This window comes from Odontesthes bonariensis, chromosome 2 (assembly GCF_027942865.1).
Source record: "Odontesthes bonariensis isolate fOdoBon6 chromosome 2, fOdoBon6.hap1, whole genome shotgun sequence".
Lineage (NCBI taxonomy): Eukaryota > Metazoa > Chordata > Actinopteri > Atheriniformes > Atherinopsidae > Odontesthes > Odontesthes bonariensis.
In genome coordinates, this window is record NC_134507.1 from 11,654,204 (window position 1) to 11,664,525 (window position 10,322).

Sequence of the window (10,322 nt, forward strand, 5' to 3'; positions counted from 1 at the left end):
CACAGGTTGATGCATAACACTTTCCTCTCTCCAGTTTCTGTTAAAGAAGAGTGCATGGACCCTTGAGTGTTTCCAGACAGTTAAACTGCCTGTTTCAGGATCAGTATGGATTTACATTAATTTGCCTGGAACACACTGAAAATGTCTGTTACCAGAGGGCAGGTAAATACCTGGGTGGCACTGCAAGAGAATGATTGATTATACACCGTGCTTGGCTGCCTCTAATCTTTAAAAAGAGTCATATTGTTGGCTTTGATACAGAGCTTGATTTCCAAACCCAAAGGACATGTGTGGCTGTTTTTTTTTTTCCTTTTTTTTTTTTCTTCCTCCTCTTACAGCAGACGATTCAGAGCAACGCTCTCGATATAGAAGGTGTTTCATGTGTCTGTGATCCACAGTTATGTTGACCTTTGACTCGCTTGGCATCAACATTAATCCACACCTTAGTGTGTGTCTCATGTTGCTTGCATTGTGATGTGACATCCAGTTAATGTATGGAAATGAATTCTGTTTGCAAGTTGCACATTTATACAAATGATTGTACTTTTATATTTATGTATTTAAACGTAAAGCATATATGAAACAGGAAAGAGAATCATTAAACACTGATATTTACTGACATCCCTTCGATTTTCCTAATTGCCATCCTGTTGTGAAATTGTTTAAGAGTGCAAGTCTGTTTAGGGACAACATCGCATTTTATATCTGCAGTTAATTACATCGAATGAGAGACTTTAGGACAACCTAAAAGGAATGATTTCAACCACATGCAGGGTTTTCAGAAAGGCCTACATGATACATCAGCCCTGTCTCACAAAACCTGTGTAATAGGTAAGTTTGCCCACATGTCCAAAATATAATAGTGTCTCAATAAAGGAGAAGAAATTGTGAGATGGTGACGTTTTTCATTGCCTGTTGTTTCATGTAGAGATGCGTTGAAGCAATACAATGCAAACTTGTTACCATGTATTCATTCATCTTTAAGCCTAAAGCCTATTTAAGTATGAAACTGAGTTAACTGACCACATTTTTATTAATATCGAAATATAACCATCTATTATCTATGCCTAACCAAAGCCAAGCATGATTGAGAACTACATAGAAAGAGAAAATAATTTTCAGTGGGATGGGATTGGAACATGGTTCTCCTGTACGACAGCACAAGTGGAAATGCCACACTGATGCGCAGTATCACATTTGTGGTAGTTCTGTGCAATGCAGAATGTAAGGAAAACATAGGCATGTAACACTATGGAGCCTTGAAAATGCAGTAATTTATTTATAGTCATCGTTGTGAAACTGTTACAATTTGCACTGTGGACCAAAATAGCTGTCAGACATTTTGATGAGAGACTGCAGTGGATATTAACTCTCATATGTCACAAATGAGAAATGAAATTCACTAATGATCCCTCTTGAGTCACAGGGAGCTTTCCAGACAGCTGCACAGATTCCAAGAAGTTGCTGAGGCTTGCCAAGAATAAACTGGTGCATCATGAAAGCTTCATAAAAACTATGTTATTTGTACATTTGGCTTTTGTGTGGATTTTAAAGAAGGCTAAACGTGTATAAGGGAAATTTTTATTGACTTCAGAGAGCGCCAGGAAAAGTGCTTCTCTTCATTCTAACCTTTATTCGAGGTGGAGTTCAACACCAGCACTTAAAGATTTTATGGAAATTTTCTCAGACTAAAATAGTTTCTCCAAATGCCCTTTTGTTTTATTAATGCAACAGTGAGGGAGATTTTGTTTCACGACCACGCAACCAAAAGCAGACTGATAACAGCTTTTCACGTATCTGCCACGATTGAATCTTTTTAAACTGATCATGAATAAATGTAATAGTTACAACTAATGAACAAAGCCCTCTATGCTGTCGTATGAATGGTGGCCTGCTGAATGGTTTTATTACAAGATTATTTCAAACGATTGTATGAAAACTCTCAACAAGCAATACTGCAAGAGGGCTTTTAAGGATCAAAACTGGCACTAAGCGCAGTACCTACTAGTCTTGATTTGCTTAGTTCAACTGCATCATTTTTGTATTCCTTAGGGACAAGCTGCCCGAATTTCTGAGAAAAGAAACAAGAAGAGGTTAATTTTGACATTCACTTAAAGCCCTTTGATTGTGTTCATCGATGCTGATTTAAGTTAGCGGTAGTTCCCTGTTAGTAACTCTCATGAATTAATATCCTTGAGCCCTGTTCCACCAGAACACATACGGCTCACTGAGACGACCGTGAAACAGCTTGGCTCTCCAGTAATGGCTCGATCAGGATGTTAGGCATAAAGGGGAACCTGTAATTGCATTCATTATTGAGATGAGTCTGATTCCAGCAAATTATGCAGAAAAACAGCATACATTATTTTACAACACAGGGGCAGAGGAGACGGTGCAACAAAGTCTTCTCTCTGCAGCAATTTTCTGTTCAGAAGGCTTGTTTTTCGTATGATGATAGACAGAACAACATTCCAGAATTGTTGTTGAGGCGGCTAACACCCACTGAAAGCAGCTGCAGTTCTCCCTCTCCTTATGCTTGACCACACCAGGGCTTACATTTACGGTAACACTGGCATGCATCCAGACCTATGCAAAATAACCAGAACTGCCTCCGTGTTCCCAAAAGTAATGAGTAATGAGCTGAATTCAACTTTAGAGCAACACCTTCAGTCTAGCTTCAAGCTCGACAATTTTGAGAATAAAAAGTAATCCCTCATTGTATGTTTCCTTAGTTTTTCAGTTTACCAGCCACAGAAAACAAACCTCTGTGTCACACCTCTCTGTTCTTAGTGTGAACAAGCTTATTCCACAGGGAGACAGGACTGCAGTCAGACCTCCAGCCAGCAGCAGGCTGAAGTGTTTCCTCTGGGTTTCAGCCGGAGTCAGAGACATGTGCCTCAGTTCTTATACTGCGGCACTGAATCCCTGACGTTTGTCAAGGACTGCTCACACTGTTTCTCTGCATCTCATCCTTGTTTCCTTCCCTCTTCTCTTTATTCAGTCACATAATTTCTTTCTGTAGTTGTTCCTCATAAAACCACCTCGTTCCCACACGCCCTGTTAATTTATGATTTATCTTCATTTAACGTTGTCACAAGCGATTTTATTCAAAGCTTTTGATAGTCAAATGTTTTTAAATCCATGTCAAATTAAATATGCCGTCCAATCACTCTTGAGACAGGAGAAATGACAGGAATTAATTAATCAGTTTGGTGACAGTAAAACTGGTGGAAAAACATTTAAGACAGTGTATTTTGAACACTTTAGGGCCACTTGGCATTGAAATGACCCAATGTTTTGTTGTATTTTGTTTGATATCCAAATAATTTTCAGATCAATGATCTGATCGTACTTTGTTACATAAGACAAGATATAACAGATTCTAATGTGCCAAAAAGACTTTAGCTGTTTTCCCCAAAATACCAGAAATACAGTGAGCTGCACCATTAAGATTAATTTTTTGAGACACTTGAAAATTTACCTTCTGGGTTCTGTTATCTGATTCTGGTGCACTGGATGTGTTTTAATCTGCAGCTGAAAATCACCCCTGCCAAAATACTTAATTTCAGAAAATGATCGCAGTTATCACAGTGCCCAGTTGTTACAGAAAATCATTTCACATCCCAAAAAAGTAACCCACTGACAAAAGGAAAAGAAAAAAATACATCAGGACACTGATAGTGACACTGATAGATTTTAAAATCATCTCAAACCTATAATTTAGAAACTGGGATGGTTGTGTAATGCAAAAAGAAAAAACTCCTGATGGGACATCTCACAATTAATTACAATAAACAGCAACAGGTCAGTAACATGATTGAGTTACTGAAAAACACTGTGTGGATTCTGATCATTTCATGTAAGGTCTGCACAAATAGGGAAAACCGGTGAACCAAATTAGATGCAATGCTGATCTGTGAAAACTTTTTTTTTTTAAGTACTCTAATTAAAGTAAGAGGTCATTGAGCTTGCTGACCTGATCTCATCAGGGAACTTTCTCTACAGTTTGGGGACTTTGGGGACTCCCTCTGAAACAATTAGAAGTTTTTTGCCTCAGGATCTTGTACTCATACAGTTCTAAAACGTCAGATAGATGAGCTGCTGTAAAAGTCCATGTATGTCCATGGAAATAAATGAAAACATACTGGGAGCCAATGCAAGTAGGCTAAAACAACTGTGAGCATGCTCATTTCTTTTGGGTTCTGTTAAAAGTCTGGAAACTAAGTTGTGTACAACCTGCATCTGATTAATGGACTGTATGAAAAGGCTGTTGCATCATCTGAGGCATGTTATAAACGACTTAACGATTTGCAAATTACTATATTCCTATATTTTACCATTACAGAATCAGTTTAATAAATAACTGAAACAATCACTGTTATTATAATTAACTAATTGCCATCAGTTCCCAGTGAGATTCATGAAGCAGTAATATCTTTTACCACATTAGGGATCCCTTTTAACCCGGTAACCCCTTAAACCTTTTAGGTTGGTCACTGTTTCATCAATCTGTTAATAATAGCACCTGGGGTAGTGTGTCGAAATGCCGTGCTGAATTCCAATGGTGTCTGAAAAGACCATGAGCATATCTGAATAAAAGTAGAGCTTGAAAATCAAAAGCCATTGTGAAAACGGGACATTTACAGTGTAGAGGAGCTTAGCAGTCTCAATGGTGAGGCAATCACGGCATAGCATCTGCCATTTCAATTACCACTACAGGGGAGGTAGAGGGAGAGAGGGGTGAACAGATAAGAAAACTCACCAGTTCAGCTAATAGAGTTTAATATGATCTCTTCCTCCAATTAGAAAGGAGTGATGTGTACTATTGCAGAAATTCCTCATTGTCCGCCTGTCTGATAAACCAGAGAGTTTATGGGAGAGAAACCGCTCATCAGACAGGAGGTGAGAAGAAATAACCTTAGAGTAACACATTTCTGCAAATTTCCACAGTCAAAGAGAGTCCGTTCAGATATTTCAACTGTTTTTATAATGTACTGTTCAGGCTGACTCCCTTTGAACAGAGAGCTGAAGGGCAAAAGTGATCTCTTTTAGTGTAGATTCCTGCTGGAAACTGAGTGCTGTGGAGACATTTTAAAACAAAGACAATCATATGTGTACAACTATGTGAACAGTCAGAGCCTTGTGTGGAAAAACTGTGCTGTAAGATGACCCTCCAGACAGTTCTGTAAATGTAAATGTAAATGTACTTTATTTATACAGCCCTTTACAGACAATCCTTACGGTGTACCAAAATGCTTTACAGCAGGTAATAAATAAAGAGTTATGAACTGACCTTGGTATTACCGCTCAGCTCTTTGAAGTGTTTAGGTGTCTTTCAACACATTTCTTTTCCAAAGAAAATGTAAGTGATAGGTGAGGCCCTTTTCACCAGTTGTCACACTAGCTCAGATAAACAGCAGCCCAGTCATCAGAAAGTTGGAACCACATCATAGTGTATCATTTGTTGCTGCAAATGTGCTTTGAGTGAGGTTTAGGAATAGCTTCATTCATATCTGCTTGATTTGAAAAAGTTTCCAAAAAGTTCTCATTCTCTAATAACAAATGCTGAGCATTTTCCAATTTTTTTATTGTCATAGTTTTTCGTAACAGACTAACTGAATGGTTTTGGTGAGCAATCGTCTGTTTAGTGAGCTCCTCGTTTTAAGTCGAAATTGCTCAAGTTAGACTTGAGCAAATGTGATCTGGAATAGAACAATTGGAATGAACTGGAAATTGACTAAACGTATTGTATTTGCCTCAAGTAAACCAATGAGAATTAGTTGGTTCAGTTTGACAGGACTTTTGTGTTTTTTTAGAACAAAAATGAAGAGCAAAATTACCTACTTTGATTGAACTCAAGCTAAATATTGAGTCAGTGCATTGCATACCAATACTGAAGCGTGTGCACGGTGTGCTTTTCCATCACTTTGAAGTAATGATTCTAAAAATGGAGCTGTTTAAAAGCTTTTGAATTGCAAATCTATGAGCAACGTGCACAACTTTGGTGCATCTCAAGTAGAGCAGATATTCTAGAAGTGATGAAAAAACTATTATAACACCAGGCTTCTTTTTTTGGGGGGTAGTTTATGGTAAGAATTTGCATATCTTATTGGTGTGGGTGCTTGAAATAACATAGTTTGCAAAGAAAAAGAAAACCAAATTCATCTAAATATGAAAAATAATTGTTAATGCTGCATCATAGAGGAGATAGCACTGTGCTGAAAAAGATACTGCAGTCGGCATTAAAAATGCTGACTGCACTATTACTCTGCTATCAGTGGCTGCCCTCGCTTCTGCCTCCCCAGAGGCAGCTAAATTGATATGTGAATGAACCTTACACGTTTATGGTATTTCAATAAGGTGCAACGGTAGAAAAGAGCAGAGAGCTGAGCTGCAAAGTGACAAGACAAATGACCCATTTGCATTCCTTTAAGTAGTCTCTCTGTTTTAGGATGAGGAAATAATAAAGCTGTGTGCTCATTAAATCTGTCTCATGTTGGGGTAAAGTAAGATCAACCACAAATATATAACTTATTTTTATGTAGTCACCCTATAAGGCAAAAGATGGAGAGTAAAGAGAAAGGATAGAAGGGCTGAGCTTTGTTTTATGTTGTTTATCTCTCTGTACAGTCTCAGCAGTGTTTCGGGAATTACTCTCCTCATGAGCCTGTTGTGCACTCCTCATTATCCCTCAGAAACCCCATAGAGCTTACTCTCTAACAGCAGCATTCGGAGGTGGTGAGAGGGGAAGTAAGACACACAAGGACAACAACAACAAAAAAGAGTAGATAAATCAATACAGAAATAATAATACCATAGCAGGTGTAGCAGCGGAGGTGCAGCCCATTAAAGGGGATTGAAAAAAAGAAGGAGAGGGATGGAAAGAGCGCCGCAGTCAGCTTTTTTGATTTCAGACTTCACAAGAAAGCTGTTGCGTACAGGACTTTTAAATTTACATTAAAATCTGATGTGACAAATACCTTAATCTTCTTTTACTCCAAAGTCATAAATGAGCTCTGGCTCTGACACCTTGGTTATACCTCAAATAAATAGCCTGCATTTTCTATTCTCTGGTGCAGTACTGGCAGTAACAACAGGGAGCAGTCACGTGACGCAGGCCAGTCGACATACTGCAAGGCTTCTTAGCATTCTGTATAGAATCAAAGTAACACATGGCATTGAAAATTACATAAACAGTTAAAACATCTGTTAAGGACAACATCTCTGTCCAGACACACTGCATGACCTGCACATCTTCTTGTTAACAGATGATGAAAATCGACTCTTTCAGAGACAGGTCCATGCTTCATTGTTTGGGGCGAATGTTTTGCTGCTCACCAACGTTCAATTTGACACCTGAAGCGTACACACTAACCATTATCAGCACACTACTTTTGATCTGCAACTCTGAAGAAGATGGAACAATGTTCTGTTTTGCAGCCCATATGCACGATTTATGCAGATGAGGTGGGTGTATTTTTGCACAGAAACTCTGCCTGGAGCAGCTTTAAGACAGTGTGATGGCAACATCACTGAGAGAAGAAGAAGATGTAACATTTTCCCCGTTCCTTAGAATTCTTGCCCATTTGATTTCATAAAACACGCTGCTCAGACAAGCATGCTCGCAGAAACACTCTCTCATCCAGAAAGATTGTGCTCAGTATATAAGCTCTTTATGAGTGTTAGAGTCTGGCGTATGTTGGTCTTGGTGTATCAAAAGGGTGAAAAGTCAGGAAATAGCTGATTCTAAAACTCAGTTTAACACTGACCCCATAAAGTGGCCACGTCAACCGTCGCTGCTCTTGCTGCATCTGTCCTGTCAGTGTGCCTGCGGGGCAAACAGCTGCTGAGGACCGAGCAGGAGCTGCAGAGCACAGACAAAAAAGAAAGCAGCAAGCTAAAATCAGGAGGTAAGCATGAAGATTGAATAAGTTAGTTGTTTGGGGGTTGTATCCCCCCTCGCATATGTATCAGTGCATTTTTGATTTGGCTGTTTTTTTTCCCTTCACCTTGTTTTACGTCAGTACATTTCAAAGAGATTCACTCCATCTTTGTTTACCAGGAATAAACTCGACTCGCCACAATCCTGTTTATTGCGCCTAACACTGCGTTCAGCATAATTCCATCGTTGCATACATAAGATGCATATTCCCCTTCTTTTTGATCTAATATGAAAACAAACAAATAGTAAGTCCTTGCTCATTTCCATCAAACCTGGGTCCCAGAAATGATGACGACTGCTATTGCTCCTACATAACCCGCATCATGCATCAGTGGCACAAATAACAGCGGCTTGCATTTATTGAAATAATTAGAAGACGAATCCAAAGTCATTAGCAGTAATGAATGACATTTTACTGAAATGGCAAACGTGTGTTATTAGAACTGTTTCAGTGTGTTGCAGAAGGTAAACAAGTGTAACTACATTTTATTTTTATTTTTTTAAATCATGGGCACCGAGCATTTCTCTGCTTTACATATTTTCTCAATGTCACACAATACATCACTGTGACACATGAATATTTTGTGGTACTATTAATCTTAGAATACTCCTGCACTTTTCTTCCAATGACGAATCACAAAGTCTATTGTTGAGAATAGGCCTGGCTTGCTTTCTGGGGATTTGTGTGCCTATTGAGTAGCAGCTCGTCAGCAGACTGCTCCTTCCAAGAGAGCTGAAAGTCATACATAAGCAAAGTGATGTGAAATTTGCTTTTTTTTTCTCCCCCTGACTGTAAAACATCTTTAGTTCTGTACCACTTGAGCCGTGATTAAATGCATTAATCCTGCTGAAGGTCAGTGTGCTAATTGGGGTTTAGTATTTAATAACAGAGATCACCTGCATCTATCTAATGCCTTCTTGATCTGTCATTACAGTTTAGTTATGGTTTACCATTTGAGTTGTAATGATAAAGTCTCACTTGACTGACTCATAACAACTCTTTTTTAAGGCTCCATCATAATTAGATGCTTTCTATCACCCACACACCATATGCCAAAAAGTCGTATGTGGGTGGATGTTTAGATGTTTTGTATATTTAAGGCCACCCTTATTTTCTGGAGTCAATCGCCTTGTTTATTTACGCTCTTCACTAACACACAAATATACTCAGCTCGGCATTTTAGGATTTCTGTATACACAATAACATTCCATGGGATAGATACCAGTTCCCACAAAGTTATAGAAGCTCAATCCTTATTTTGTTTATAGTGATTAAACTGTGAAGCAGTTGAACATGTTACATAACACAAAAATCAATCTACTGTAAATCACTCAACTCAACAGGATGACTGAAGCATGGATTTAGTGTCAAATACAAACTTATCTGACGCTGAAAAAAAATGTGTTATTGTATTACCATCCCAGATTTATATTGTAAGACTTGTACATTGCCATAGTATGAAGAAAGACCTTATAATTTGTGTAACGTCTGTGCTATGTCTCATGAAGCTTCTTGTATTCTAATGCCCTCTGCTGGTGGTAAGTGGCTAGTACTGATTACAGAGTCAATGTATGAGTTTAGGAACACAATCTTATGACTGTTACATTTATCAGCACTGAGGTCATTAATTCTCTCTTTTGACAGTTTGCTCCCATCCCTCCGACCACTTCGCTGCAGTGATGTCACGGCAGGGGCAGGGTGACGAGGCAGCCCCTAAAGATACACGCATAATTGAGTATAGAACTGATGATCACAAATAGCATACCACAATGGTGCACGAAATTTGATACTTTTGATAAAAAACTATTCAGTGACTCCTTGTGTTCTATAGATGGAGGTACCGAGGTGGTGGAAGAGACCACGCAAATCAGGAAGGAAATGTTTTATCACAGGGTAAAGGTGATCACTCAGAACTTTGTATTGATTTGTTGTAACTCTACTCTGTGAGAGGACCATAATCGTGCCAGCGAAATGCTCAACATAACTAGGTACTAGATCTTCCAACTGAGGGGGGTTGAGCCATCAGGCTTCCACGCGTACACCACACTTACCCACTCATTGAGGATATGGTGAAGGATGGCTTGTAGTTTATTCAGCCTAACTCAGTGTTTCCAGAACAGGCACAGCTAAAATCTCAAACGTGTATTTGATTTTCTAAAAATTCTGCCGAGGGTTTAATCCAATGTAACCCTACTATAAAAATCCATCTTTGTGTAATTGTTCACAGATTGCTCTTACTGAGTTGGTGTGCAGACATCCTCCACTTAGAATCTCAATCATCAGAAGCTCTGAGCTATGAGTATGATGTGTTACATTATCAAATTGTTACACATCATTTCAAATTGTGTGTGACTATTGTGATAGGGCTCTTATATTATT